The sequence below is a fragment of the Dendropsophus ebraccatus genome, chromosome 9, assembly GCF_027789765.1.
Source record: "Dendropsophus ebraccatus isolate aDenEbr1 chromosome 9, aDenEbr1.pat, whole genome shotgun sequence".
Lineage (NCBI taxonomy): Eukaryota > Metazoa > Chordata > Amphibia > Anura > Hylidae > Dendropsophus > Dendropsophus ebraccatus.
The window spans coordinates 47,203,567-47,218,554 of NC_091462.1; the positions used below are offsets into that span (position 1 = coordinate 47,203,567).

A 14,988-nucleotide genomic window follows, 5' to 3' on the forward strand; every position below is an offset into this window, starting at 1 on the left:
AGCGTCACCATGCTGGTGCTGGCTTATTTATATAAAAAAACTTAAAGTGGTGTACCTGATGGTACATTTGCTTTAACAACATGATCATGTGATGCTGGATACTTTTTGATATTGACAAATGCAATATATGGTCCTAGCCTAGTGCAGGTGAGCGCAGAGCCCAGTATGGCTAATTCATTACTATGTCTGATCTACTTTTATGCTGTCGGACTTAGTGTACTAAGCAAAAAAAGACCAGAATATTAGTCATGTTAGTTTTACGGACACGTGAATTACAGAACAAGATTGCCTATTAGCACATTGAAAACTGCATTGCATCATTTGGAGGTGGCATAGTGCCACAGTGATTAACATTGCTGCCTGCAGTAATGGATGCATTTGGACAGGTCAATCGACTACTTGTGACATCTCCTCGGTCTTTATAACTGTATATTTACATCCGGCAGATTTGCAGAAATGTGTTAAAGGGGTAACATGGCAACAAAACATTTCCTTTCAAATAAACTGGTGCCAGAAAGCTATACAGATTTGTAATTTACTTCTTTTTGAAAATCTCCATTCTTCCAGTACTTATCAGCTGATGTATGTCCTGCAGTAAATGGCATATTATTTCCAGTCTGACATGCCGGTTTATTGTCTATGCTCTTATCTGCTCCTGTAATAGATATTGCATGGGCAAAACCATCAGGCCAATGCGGAAACGCTTTTCACAACATGTTGGATCAATCTGCACTGGTAAGGGTAGCCCATGGATGATTAAGCATATGATAGATACACCAGGGCGATACTTCACAACTAATGGTCATAGGTTTATCTACAGTACCGCAATCTAGATGTGACAATCATAGTCATAGTGCGATGTTGCGTAAAGAAACTTAATTCATTATAAAATATGATGCCTTGGGAAACCCGGAGTGACATCAATCTGTTATAATACATTGTGTGTTATGTTGTTTCTTATGTTTTTAAACTTTGTTACATGTTTGTTCATTCCCGCACGATGTATAAAGTTTTGCATATAAGGAGTGACACGGGAGTGACGTGAGGGTCTGACAAAGCGACGTCTGTCGCAAAACTGAGGTCACCCGATTCCTGCCTCTCCCCGCTCCGCACATGCCTGAATAACGCTGCATTTTCATACATGACAGCCTGGTTAGTGCCATCTGCCTTTCTTCCTTTTATTGTTCGTGGCTTACTTTCATGGATAGAGCACCACAGGGGCAATCTGACGCAGGGTCAAACCCATGGTGTCTGTATTGAGCCTGAGAGTGGAGCAGTGCCGTCTGCTTTTTTCTGATGCATTGGATTCTACATAGAAAACCTTTCCTGCTCACAGTTCCTTACATGGACAGTGGTGGCAGCAGAAAGCACTCTGTCAGACTGGAAAGGATACACAACTTTCTGCAGGACATACAGCAGCTGATAAGTACTGGAAGACTTAAGATTTTTAAATAGAAGTAAATTACAAATCTATATAACTTTCTGACAGCATTTGAATAAAAAAGTACCCCATTAATTGGGTGTGTAAAGCATACAAACTTCCTGATAGTTCCCTGTAGCCCCCTACCCCCTCTATCCAGCAGAAATCTGATCAATTTAAAATAGGTAAGTGAGCTCCGTCAGATATTTCTCTGACCCCAAGTGCACAGATCAGCCCACCCGTTGCTTTCTATGGTCATGCTCACTGATGCATATTCCAGTATGCCAGAAGACTGGCCTGCATATGCATTCTTGAATATGCTTAGAGGTCGGCCACTTTATAGAAAAATTGCTCAGTGTACAGTATTTGTAAGTGTACTCACTGCACTTACTGACAGCAGCTCCCTGTGAACCTCATAGAACTAAAATCAGACTCCGCTCCTTAGGCTCTGCTGCCCTGCTCCGTGGTGAGTCTGTCCATAAGATGGCCGACATAGAGGAGCATTTGACCATGCCCCGCCCACAGTGTCCTCCATAGGCATATACAGGCTCAATGGTGTACACTAGGTGGCGGAGCATGGTCACATGCTCCTCCATGTGGGCCATGTCATGGACAGATTCACCACAGAGCAGGACAGCCCAGCCTGGAGGAGGGGAGATATTAGCTCAATGAGGTACACAGGGAGCTGCTGTCAGTATATACAGTGAGTACACTTACTAATACTGCACACTGAACTATTTTACTATAAAGTGGCCAACCCCTTTAAGCAGGTGTAGGCATTGGGTGGGCTGAACTGTGCACTGAGGGGTGGAGGTACAGCCCCAGTGCTCCAAAGGAGCTCATTTACATTTTTTTTACCGGATCAAATTTCTCAAAAACTTTGAGCAAGAAAAGCTGTTTGCAAAGTCTGGGCCCTGCAGTGGCGTACACCAGATTTATTGAGCAGTATGCTCCTCTTAGTAGATCTGGCATGGGTGAGAGAAAGGGTTACAACTAGAGATGAGCGAACCGGGTTCGGGTTCGAGTCGATCCGAACCCGAACGTTCTGTATTTGATTAGCTGCGGCTGCTGAACTTGGATAAAGCTCTAAGGTTGTCTGGAAAACATGGATACAGCCAATGACTATCCATGTTTTCCACATAGCCTTAGTGCTTTATCCAACTTCAGCAGCCACCGCTAATCAAATGCCGAAAGTTCGGGTTCGGATCGACTCGAGCATGCTCCAGGTTCGCTCCTCTCTAGTTACAACCCACAAATGGATATACTCCCATGAATGCGGTACTTTATATAAGAGAATGAGGTTGTAGCTTTTGTGCTGAGAGGTAAATGACTTCCAGGAACGCTATGGGGTTTATGTTAGTACTATGCAAATAAATAAGAACATTCAGATCCAGCTGAAAACTTCTAAGAAATACATGATGCAATTCTCCTGCTCAGATTATGTTTGCCTTAAAGCCACATACAATGCAATACAAATCTATATCTATTTTTTTTAATACATGTATTGTAAGGTATTCCCCACCATGGTCTCCCATTACTCCTACCGCACACAGCAGCAAGAATGCACTTCAGAGGATTGGTGATTACACACATTGCCAGCCATTCATCCGAACCAACAGAGAAATGCATGAGAATTTCAACCCACCAGTCTTTTGTTTCTTTTTTAAAAGAGACCTGTCACCCCGGCTGCTGGGATGAAGCCCGCCTGACCCCTCGGTGGAGCCCCTTATACTTTCCGCTTCCTCGAAGTCCCGGACCCCGTCCCGCCACCGAGATAACCCTGTCGGAAGCTGTGCGCCAGCTCACCAGAGATGAGTCCAACGCCCAGGACCGTTTCTAGGGCCGGGCGAGCCAGGCCACTGCACGGGGCACCCACAGGTAGGGGGCGCCCAACAGTACCTGTCCCTAGTAAGGGCCGGGGATCTGGAATCTAAGTTCCAGATCCCCTGGCCAGAAAGACCTTTAGCTGTGCGCCACGCACGCACAGCTGAAGGTAACTGCAGGCCGGGGAAAAGACACAGGGGCTTCCTGTGCAGACGGCCTCTGTATGAAAGGTGCTGCCTGCACCTGAAGCCAGAAGAGGACGGGACTCACCCAGAAGAAGAGGAGCTGGAGGCAGCTGGATGAGAGGTGAGTAGCTTATGGGTGCTAGTGAGGAGGGGAAGCCTGCACAGAGGGAGACCTGGATATGTCCCGATAATCCCGCGCCCCCTGCGATAAGCCCCGCCCCCGGCACCAAAGTTCACTGGTCACCCAGCTTTCCCAGCATCCTGTATGTCAGTGTAGTGGAGGTCTCCCAGCATCCTGTATGTCAGTGTAGTGGAGGTCTCCCAGCATCCTGTATGTCAGTGTAATGGAGGTCACCCAGCTTTCCCAGCATCCTGTATGTCAGTGTAGTGGAGGTCTCCCAGCATCCTGTATGTCAGTGTAGTGGAGGTCTCCCAGCATCCTGTATGTCAGTGTAATAGAGGTCACCCAGCTTACCCAGCATCCTGTATGTCAGTGTAATGGAGGTCACACAGCTTTCCCAGTATCCTGTATGTCAGTGTAATGGAGGTCACCCAGCTTCCAGCATCCTGTATGTCAGTGTATAATGGAGGTCACACAGCTTTCCCAGCATCCAGTATGTCAGTGTAATGGAGGTCACCCAGCTTTCCCTGCATCCTGTATGTCAGTGCGCTTTTATCAAGATTCGCCGTGTTGCCAAAATTACCTAGAAACTGCCCTGCCAACGCCCATAGAGAATGTCTGCTCCAGCCAGGCGTCGGACTCTCTGTGGTGGGACGGGGTCCGGGACTAGGACTTTGAGGAAGGGGTAAGTATAAAAGGCTCCACCAGGGGGCCGGGTGAACTTTACCCCAGCAGCAGGGGTGAAATGTTCCCTTTAAAGAGTGGATTGGTAATTAATATTTCTTAGCTGAAATATCACCTTAAAGGGGTACTCCAACTAGAGGTAAAAAAAAGAAAATAAAACATATTACCAACAGTCCTCACTTCAGTGGCTTTTCACTACTGACAGGAAATGGAAAATAGAAGAACTACAAAACTTGTATTCACCTCCAGCTTCTCTCCCCCGTGTCAATGCATCCTCTGTAGAGATGAGCGAACCTCAAGCATGCGCGAGTCGATGAGAACCCGAACTTTCAGCATTTGATTAGCGGTGGCTGCTGAAGTTGGATAAAGCTCTAAGGCTATGTGGAAAACATGGATATAGTCATTGGCTGTATCCATGTTTTCCAGACAACCTTAGAGCTTTATCCAAGTTCAGCAGCCCCAGCTAATCAAATACCGAACGTTCGGGTTTGGATTGACTCTAACCCGAACACGATTCGCTCATCTCTACTCATCTCTGATGCCACAGGAGGCTTGGCTGGATCTCCCACCCACTTGAATGATTCACTAATTTACCATCTCTGACCAGCCCCTCTAGTCTACACCTGAGCAGACGAGGAGTGACAGAAGCAGCTGCTGCAACTTCACTGGTTGTGCAAAAGTCTACAGTGAAATTAGAGCTATGTTCACAAACAGAGTTTTGTTGCAGTTCTGTCACAATACTGCACCATCTTCACAAAAAATGATGCAGCACTGCAATGAATTGATGCAGTAATGCATTTAAAGGACAATATACAGTTATTACGGGAAATGCTTATAAATTGCTTTTTTTCCCTGCACTTACTACAGCATCAAGGCTTCACTTCCTGGACAAAATGGTAATATCACAACCTGACTCCCAGAGCTGTGCGGGCTGTGGCTGCTGGAGAGGATGATGGCAGAGGGACACAGGGCACTGGAGGGACACTGAGCATCCCTCTGCCCAGGGCCGTTTCTGCCATGAGGCAGAGTGAGCTTTCTGCCTCAGGCGGCAGATTCTTTACTCCACTAGGTGGCGGCACAATCCCTTACTTTCACTTTCAGCTTGCATCCGGTCTGCATGCACAGCTCCAGGCACCTCTGCCTCTTCTTACTCCTCTGCCTCCTCCTCAGGCCCCCTCTCCATAGCTCAGAGATGGACAGCCCAGTCACTGGGGGCGGCTGTCTCCTAGCTGCTGTCTGTCTGTGTCGGAGCAGAGAGGAAGGGGAGGAAGGCCCAGCACCACAAAAGTGTGCCCTGTCCCCTCCCATACAGCCTGATCTCCTGACCCCTTCACTGCTGGCCTGGGATGTGACATCTACTAGAGAGGAGACAGACACAGGAGGTTAGTGTGTGTGTGTGTATACAGTATATGTGTGTGTGAATATATATATATGTGTGTATATATATATATATATATATATGTGCATGTATATATGTGGGTCTGTCTATATGTGTCTGTCTATATATATATGTATATTTATATGTGTGTATCTAATCTGCCCTGTATGTACATCACATGTGCCCTGTAAAAGTATAAAGTGATCTTAGTAGCTGAGCCCAGTCTATGCCCAGGGTTGCCCGGTGCTATCTGTCACCGGTGACTGGCATTGTGTTGTGTTATTAGAGCCCCCACAGCCTGTACACATAGTCACCTTGCTAGGAAAGCAATAGAAAACCCCTAGAATCCATAGTTATAGCCGCACACTGTAATAATACCATAAGAATTAGTATACACTACTTACATTATTAGTGCAGTGTACTGTAAAAATGAATTCCCTGTATAAAAAAGGCAAATCACTACTTTTCCCTATTTTTCAAATAAAAAAATCTAAACAAGAATATATATAACTATGAGTGTATGTTCACACTATTTCAAGCGGAGATAGTGCGGCAGACTCCACTTGAAGTTCCAATTGACTCTGAAATTTTTGAGCGTATTCCATAGTGTGAACTAAAGAAACTATATACTGTATATCTATAGAAATATCTGAACTAATCAAAAACTGCATTACTTCTCTGCATGTTTAATGCCATAAAAAGAATATATCTGTGCAATGTATTCATTATTGGTATACACTACCGTTCAAACGTTTGGGGTCACCCAAACAATTTTGTGTTTTCCATGAAAAGTCACACTTATTCACCACCATACATTGTGAAATGAATAGAAAATAGAGTCATTGACATTGACAAGGTTAGAAAAATGATTTGTATTTGAAATAACATTGTTTTAGCTATTAATCTGTTGAGGTAAGCTGGAGAAATTGCACCCCACGCTTCTAGAAGCAGCTCCCACAAATTTGCGCATTTCCTCCCGTGCCATAGACTCTATTCTATGGTCGGGAGGATTCAGCTATCTACTGAAAGAATTGACTTGTCAATTCTTTCATCGGATGGCTGAATTGTCCCGGCCATAGAATGGTGTCTAAGGCACGGGTGGAGATGCGTGCCACCACGAGCGGGTACGAAAGACAGAAATTCTCTGCGTGGATTCTGTAGTGTGAACCCACCTTAATTCCTCGAGGAATCTGCGAGAATTGCTCAGTGTGCACATACCCTAAAAGCTTAGGGGGGGCCTGACCTCACCTGTGATTGACAGTCATTTCTGGATGCATGTTTATGGCAATACCACCCACTGGACTCCTAAGTATAATAAGAGCAGGCATTTCTATCACTACATAACAATGATTACTGAATATTTTTACAGAACACTATAATGGGAATAGCTGACATCAGTGCATGTTTTAGGTGTGCCTAGACCTATACAGAGGTGTGCAGCTATCTCCATATATATCTGCTTAGCTCCACCTCTTCTATATCATGATGCCAGCAGATCACATGCTGACAGGTTCCCTTGATGGCTGTAAACCAGTTTAGTTTTTTTCTCTTATCTGAGATGATACAATTATACCCAGTCTAGGCAATGCTCTGTGAGCTAAATGCACTGTCCTTTCTCTGGGATTCTATGATGGCAGAGAGTTGTATCTGATAGGACAACTTTCCCCCGACCTGTAGTCGGACCAGGACCAGCTGTCATGTGAATAACGTGAACTCTAATAATATCAGTCCTATCAGTCTGGAGTTCAAGGGTGACAACCATTGCAGCAGATGTCATGATGGTCATCACTCAGACACTCACATAGGATATATCGAATTATAATAATATTATATGTCACCCAACTTTCCCAGTGACTGCAGCTGTAGGAGTTACTGGTTGGGGCGGGGGGCTGGTGCACAGTGTCCCCTCCTAACACTTGGCCCAGTGAGGGGTTAACCCTGGCGGTGATACAGCCCCGCTCACAGGTGTCATGCTCGGTTGTACTTTCCAGTAGAAGAGCCCGGGCTGCCCGAGCAAAGTGCTGAGCGGCGGCCGGGGAGAGCGCAGTATCCCGGGGATACTGTGTCCTGGATCCACCCCTGGCTGCTGAGATCACTGGAGACATTCAGAGCAGCGGATCAAGTGCACTGTCCTGTAATCGATTGCCGAGCGCCTGGAGCTGCCAGCCTGTATTTATTGGCCGTGTGTCTGGGGAGGCTGGCTGCTGCTGCTGCTTGATCCGTTTCTCTGGGTTTGACCAGCTGTCCCGGGCTAACCCCTGCCTGGCTCTGTGCTGCTGCTGCTGCTGCTGATCATGGAGGAAGTAGGAGCTGGATTACCCTCAGCCACAGCACAAGTGCCCTAGTGTCCAGAGCAGCTGCAGAGCACCGGGCGGGCGGCCGCGGACCCTGGGAGGATGGCAGGGTGGCCCCGCATGCCCTGCTAAGGTAATGGCAGCCGTGTGCTGTGTGCTGCAGGTGACGGAGGAGGGGGCGGGAGAGAGAGAGAGGGGCACTAACTTGTTTATTGTCTACCACCGTGTCACTGCCGACTTGTTGATAGCAGGAGGAGGGGAGGGGGCTGTCACCCTGCCTGTCATGTCTGCTGTCACCCTGCCTGCTCCCATGTGTGTCATGTCTGCCAGATCACTAGTGCTGTCACCCTGCTGTCCACCTGCTGCTCCTCCTAGTTCTGCCGCTTGTCTCTACTTTTTACCCTACTTGTTACCAGTGCCTGACATGTCTGCCTGCTCTGCCCCCACCTGACATGTCTGCCTGCTCTGCCCCCACCCCCCATGACATGTCTGCCTGTTCTGCCCCCCCCCCCCCCCGCCTGACATGTCTGCCTGCTCTGCCCCCCCCCATGACATGTCTGCCTGCTCTGCCCCCACCCCCCATGACATGTCTGCCTGTTCTGCCCCCCCCCCCCCGCCTGACATGTCTGCCTTCTCTGCCCCCCCCCCCCCGCCTGACATGTCTGCCTGCTCTGCCCCCACCCCCCATGACATGTCTGCCTGCTCTGCCCCCACCCCCCATGACATGTCTGCCTGCTCTGCCCCCACCCCCCATGACATGTCTGCCTGCTCTGCCCCCACCCCCCATGACATGTCTGCCTGCTCTGCCCCCACCCCCCATGACATGTCTGCCTGCTCTGCCCCCCCCCACCTGACATTTCTGCCTGTTCCGTCCCCCCCCTGCCTGATCTGCCTGCCTGTTCTGCCCCCCCTGCCTGATCTGCCTGCCTGTTCTGCCCCCCCCCCCTGCCTGACATTTCTGCCTGTTCCGTCCCCCCCCTGCCTGATCTGTCTGCCTGCTCTGCCCCCCCCCTGACAATTCTGCCTGTTTTGCCCCCCCCCCCCTGCCTGATTAGTCTGCCTGTTCTTCTGCCCCCCCCTGCCTGATCTGTCTGCCTGTTCTGCCCCTGGCTGATCTGTCTGCCTGTTCTTCTGCCCCCCTTGTCTGCCTGTTCTTCTGCCCCCCTGACTGATCTGTCTGCCTCCCTGCCTGATCTGTTTGCCTGTTCTTCTGCCTCCCTGATCTGTCTGCCTGTTGTGACTCCTGTGCTACCTCTGCTTGTTCTGACTCCTGTGCTCAAACTGTCTGCCTGTTCTGCCCCCCCCCGCCTGATCTGTCTGCCTGTTCTTCTGCCCCCCTGCCTGATCTGTCTGCCTGTTCTGCCCCCCTGCTTGATCTGTCTGCCTGTTCTGCCCCCCCGCTTGATCTGTCTGCCTGTTCTGCCCCCCCGCCTGATCTGTCTGCCTGTTCTGCCCCCCCGCCTGATCTGTCTGCCTGTTCTGCCCCCCCGCCTGATTTGTCTGCCTGTTCTGCCCCCCCCGCCTGATCTGTCTGCCTGTTCTGCCCCCCCGCCTGATCTGTCTGTCTGTTCTTCTGCCCCCCGCCTGATCTGTCTGTTCTTCTGCCCCCCACCTGATCTGTCTGTCTGTTCTTCTGCCCCCCGCCTGATCTGTCTGTCTGTTCTTCTGCCCCCCGCCTGATCTGTCTGTCTGTTCTTCTGCCCCCCTGCCTGATCTGTCTGCCTGTTCTTCTGCCCCCACCTGATCTCTGTCTGTTCTTCTGCCCCCCGCCTGATCTGTCTGTCTGTTCTTCTGCCCCCCACCTGATCTGTCTGCCTGTTCTTCTGCCCCCCACCCACCCGCCTGATCTGTCTGCCTGTTCTGACACCTGTACCTGATCTATCTGCCTGTTCTGTCCCACCTGCTTGAGCTGTCTTCTTGTTCTGTTACCATGACTGTTCTTACTCCTGTTCATCAGCTGTCTGCCTGTTCTCTCCCCCCCCCCTGAACTGAATGTCTGTTCTGCCCCCCCCCCCCTGCTTATACTGTCTGCCTGTTTTGTCCCCCCCACACACACCTGAACTGTCTGTCTGTTCTGTCCCCTCTGGCTGAACTGTCTGGCTCACAACATACCCATACACCTGTCCTTTGTGTTTCTATATGAGGAGGCATGGTGTACACATGGCACAGTGATAGTGTGTGTATAGGAAGGTTGTAGATGCCAGTGTCTGCCTACCAATATGAGTAAGTTTGCAGGACAGCACCACTGACTCACAGTCCTCATGTACTACCAGTATTAGTACATGTAGAAATGTGGTCAGGGTGTGTGTGTGCATTGTGAGGCAGTGGGATGAGAGAAGAAACTGAACTGGTGTAACGTGATGTAAGCTGGTGACGTCCAGTGTGTGGACCAGGTTGATACTTTGACACACAGGTGTTTTGCGGTGAAATATTATGTGAGGCGACATAATATACAGAGCTAGACCAGGGCTGCACACAACCTTAGCCAGGGCTATAATGGTCATGTGACTAATGTGAATGTCATGTAAATATCATGTGACTGGTCTGGGCCCCCCATTTATTGCATGGAAAATTTACTTACACAAGAAAGTTGCAATCAAATCCAAATTCTTTGTGCATCTGCAATTGCAGTTTATTGCATCTTACAGCCTTATGGTACTTTTACACGGCGCGATAATTTGCTGGATCGCATGATTAACGATTCAGAATGATTGATTTGTTTTTCATAACTATCAGCGTTTAGACAGAATGATATATCATACAGAAAAATCGTTTTGCGATCGTTTAAGGCTATCTCTCACATAGCTTAAATCGGTGTAAGACTATTTGCGAACGACCAAAGACGATTTGAGAACTTGTTGAAAGATCAAAATGAACGATTTCTCGCTCGTCGCTTGATCGTTCGCTGCGTTTACACAGAACGATTATCGCTCAAATGCGATTGTTATCGGGCAAATTCGAACGATAATCGTTCCTTGTAAAACCACCATTACACACGGGTGCAACTAAAAGTGCTGTCTGGTGTGGTGACACAATCCTCATAATTGTGTGGGAGACTGGAAGTCATTAATGCTGGAGGTGAGCGAGGTGATGAAGAATGTTGTGATGACCCTGGTGACACCTGTGTATAATTAATGATACTATGACAACACTTCCTGTGATTTGAGGAATGATGGGGCAATGCGATCTGGGATCATTGCTGTTATATGGGAACTGATTCTTACTATGGCCGTATTGTATTGTGAAAAGTCGTGAAGTATGACTAGACGATGGGCATGCTTATGGCGCTGCCAACAATGTCCTATTGGAAGGGAGTTTATATACAGGTATACTGAATGGGTGTACCTGGGATCTATTGACCGATACCTAAGTAGCATGTTAGGTGTCATCCAGCTTTCCCAGAAACAGATAAAAAAGAATAAAAGGTTGAACTTCATTTTTAACATTTTATTATGAAAAGACAACTTGGGTTGCTCATTATTTCTGGGGGAGGATGCGCTTTATTGTCCATGGTGTCATCCCATCTCCATATTATTGTCCATGGTGTCATCCCATCTCCATATTATTGTCCATGGTGTCATCCCATCTCCATATTATTGTCCATGGTGTCATCCCATCTCCATATTGTGAGAGTGGTAACCAGGTGAACCCTGCTATGATGGACATGGAGAGACCCTACATGTAGGTGATAAGTGATGCAGGCTGATGGTGTGCTAGTGCTGTGCATTGGCTCTCCTACTGTTGGGAAACTACTACTTCCATCATACTGAGACAGTTGGGAGTTGTAGTTTCATGCAGGTTGTAAACCTGGATGACGGGACCCATTTCCTGACAGGACAAGAGTGTCGCCCATAGTGACGAAGGACATCCCCCCGTGATGGTATTGATCTTGGTGTCTCATCCCACCCACCTTGTCCTCACTTAGAAGCTGTTCTTTCCCTGTTTCCCTCCCTGCACTTTTTTTTTTCTCACCCCTCTACCTCCTCCCCTTTCCTCCCCTTTTCTTCTCCTAGTTTCTTTCTCAGCTGCTTCAGAAATAACCGGTGGATCCAGTTTTGTTTCTTGTTAATCTCATTGCTGGAGCGATGACCTCCCTCTCCCTCTTGCTTTCCTGAAAGTACGTGACATTCCTAACTTTCTTCACTAGTCTTCCCCAACAGCTCTGCACCGCATCACACTCATCCTCACTGCTCCTGCACTGAGCTCTGCTCTGCACCTCCCTGGACGCATCACTACCAGCACACCAGTCACCCAGGACTGCCCTGTCACTCGTCACCTGCTCACAGACATCAATGGGCCAGCACCACACATGAGGTAGTGACATCTTTATTGTGTGCTCTTATCTCATACACACCAACACACACACACACACACACACACACACATAATTTCTTCTTCTCTTTGGTACTGTACATCCTATTTCTCAACTGTCTATCTAATATAAGTTATTTGCGTATATATATATATATATATATATATATATATATATATATATATGAGTAAACTGATGTAGCAGAGTTGATTTAGTCATTGGTTCTGTGGTGTTCCTGTGTTATGTTTACTAGCCAAAGTCAGTTTGGCGCCTGGGGTGGCCTCATTGGCCTCAATAGTCCTCCGCAGTTTGTCTACAAGTTTTACTTGAAGTCCCTTGTAAAACCGCAGGTAACACGTCACAATCTCGCAATCAGTCCTGCTGAATGTAAAACCAGTCCGGCTACATCGAAGAAGCTTGGCTCTGCTACATCTGAATGTTCTTTTATACGATTGCGGCAGACGTTATAGGGAATGTATCGGTGAATGAAGTTATAAACTTTTGCCGGTTCTGTAAAGCGAAGCTGACACTGATTACAGAAACCTTTTTAGTGGTGCACTGTCGGACCTAAATGACCGCAAATAGACTAATGTCCAGTGGATGAGACAAAATCATTTTCTGAAACTAAAAGAATTAATGTCTAGAACACATTTTACAAGCATGACACCTCTAAAAAAAAAAATTGGATTATGCACTGCATTCTGCATAGAGTGCATATGTTGGTGCTATAAAACTAGGGAAAATATTATTGCTATTATTGCACCTATGTCTTAAAGGTCTGGACTGCCTTGGATACCTCTTATCTGTTTGTTATCTCTGCTTGGGGACGGTCAGACAGCTTGGTCTCTCTATGTCATGCCTCTTCTCCCTCTTATCTCTTTTCCCCCAATTCACAGTCAGTTCCTGATTTTTTTTATTTTATTTTTTTATCACTGCCGACTATGTGACAGACCAGTCCTAAGACACTGTGAAGGTCCCAACCTGTTGAACTCCGTATATATTGAGGAGTACTCCATTTTTTTTTTTTCTTCTTTGCCATGGTGGGTTTGTAGCATGTTGATACAAACGTGTTATTTGTTGGTTGTGAAGGCAATCTGATCTGTCTGACAAAGGGAAAAAAGAGACAACCAAGGGGGAAAGTGCTCCTCTAATACAGGCAGCAGTTAGAGTTATAGACATCTTTTCTTCTTTCTTTCTTTCTTTTTTTTTTTTTTTTTTACTTTTTTGGGAAGTGATTTGGAGACAAGACTTGACGCTGCCTACTTTCCAGTAAGTAATGCAGAAATTCCAGGAGCAGGAGCTAAATATACTTGGTGGATCAATACTGAAATGGCTGGTTGTGAATAATTTAACTGGCAGTGCTGGAACGATTTGGAAGCTAAGAGCAAACGGGGAAGAGGTGACAAGAAAATTCCTCTTCATTCCCCGTGATATAAGATCTAGCTTCTGACTGGCGGTTGGCTTGGTTATTTATTTATTTTTATATATTTATTATTTCCTGCCTTTGATTTTGAATAATATTTATTTTTCTATTATGTATTTATTTTAAGTGTATTTATATATTATTTTATTTTTTTGTATATTTTGTCACTTAGTTGACAGAGCAGGCTCTGAGTATACTATATACTGAAGTACAAGTAGATTGACAGCTCATGCGTGAGCACTTCTGTATAATGGACTTTATGACTATGAAATCTTTTAGAAAACAGTAAAAAAAATTGCTCAAGTGGCAATTCCTTGTATTGATGCCACATGTGGAATTGTTATTTGAGCAATGATACTTTCTGAAAGTCTATACATAGTTTTGGCTGGAGATAAAAACTACCTGTTCTATTCTCCCAAATAGTTCTTAAAGGGTTAAGACGGCGAGTGCCATCCTGTAGACCTTATGTTTAATGTAATGTCCAAGAGATCAGAACCAGCCCAGGAAGCAATCACAGACTGACCACATAGCTATTCTCTTCTTCAGATTGTACCCAGCAGGTTTCTGATCGGCTATGTACACTAGCCCATATATTATTTAATCCTTCCCCATTTCCATGTCCATTGCATATCCTATAGACAGCAGTGGAGAGACCTGCCGATACGCTATATACATATAATACAATATAACATGCCATTTTGTGTGGGCGCTAGCAGGTAAGATCAATTTATTACTTGGAGATGTGCGTCTTGTAATATAGACCCCATAAATAAAAATAGATTCTCTGCATTAGGGGTGTAATCTGCTTTTTATTTTATTTCTTGGTGTGTTTTTTTTTTTAATGTTGGAGTCTATGCTGAAGAACCACTGACAGCGATTCCAGTAAACTGACAAGGACTTGGCAAGAACAACTTTGCTGAAATGAAGAACTTCTATTTTTTTTAAGACATTAAAACGCCTGGTGTTTTCCTTGAAATCAATGTGATGTATATTAATCGGTACACAGAATCGTAATTACATGATGTCATTCGTCCTTTGATATCGTAGTAACCTATGGCACGCTGTGTGGAGTGGTGGTGGTGGCTTTCTGTTGGCTTCAAAGGGTTAAGTCACATAACACAGGAAGATACTAACGTGTGACAGCAGCACTCGGCTGACGGGGAGGACATAGGTACTGCTGCGTCCTTAGAGGGGTTTTCACATTGTTTCAGTATAGATTGTGCCTATGCTACTTTTGGGATGTGCAATGTAAAGCATCTGCTAGGTATATCTTTGTGATAGGATTGAAGGAGAATAGCTAGGGATTCCTGAATTTTAAGGGTATATGGTATGATTCATGTTTTCAAA

At 46.5% G+C, this 14,988-nt stretch overlaps 1 protein-coding gene across 5 annotated transcripts in view; it reads left to right on the forward strand.

The window, feature by feature from the left end:
* The first annotated feature begins 7,889 nt into the window (after nucleotides 1–7,889).
* IKZF2 (IKAROS family zinc finger 2) overlaps nucleotides 7,890–14,988 on the forward strand; it is a 68,695-nt gene continuing 61,596 nt past the window's right edge. For all 5 annotated transcript variants that reach the window (XM_069983208.1, XM_069983209.1, XM_069983210.1 and 2 more), the window contains exon 1: nucleotides 7,890–8,039. The gene's annotated coding sequence lies outside the window, so the exon portion shown is untranslated. The remainder of the gene's footprint in view (nucleotides 8,040–14,988) is intronic.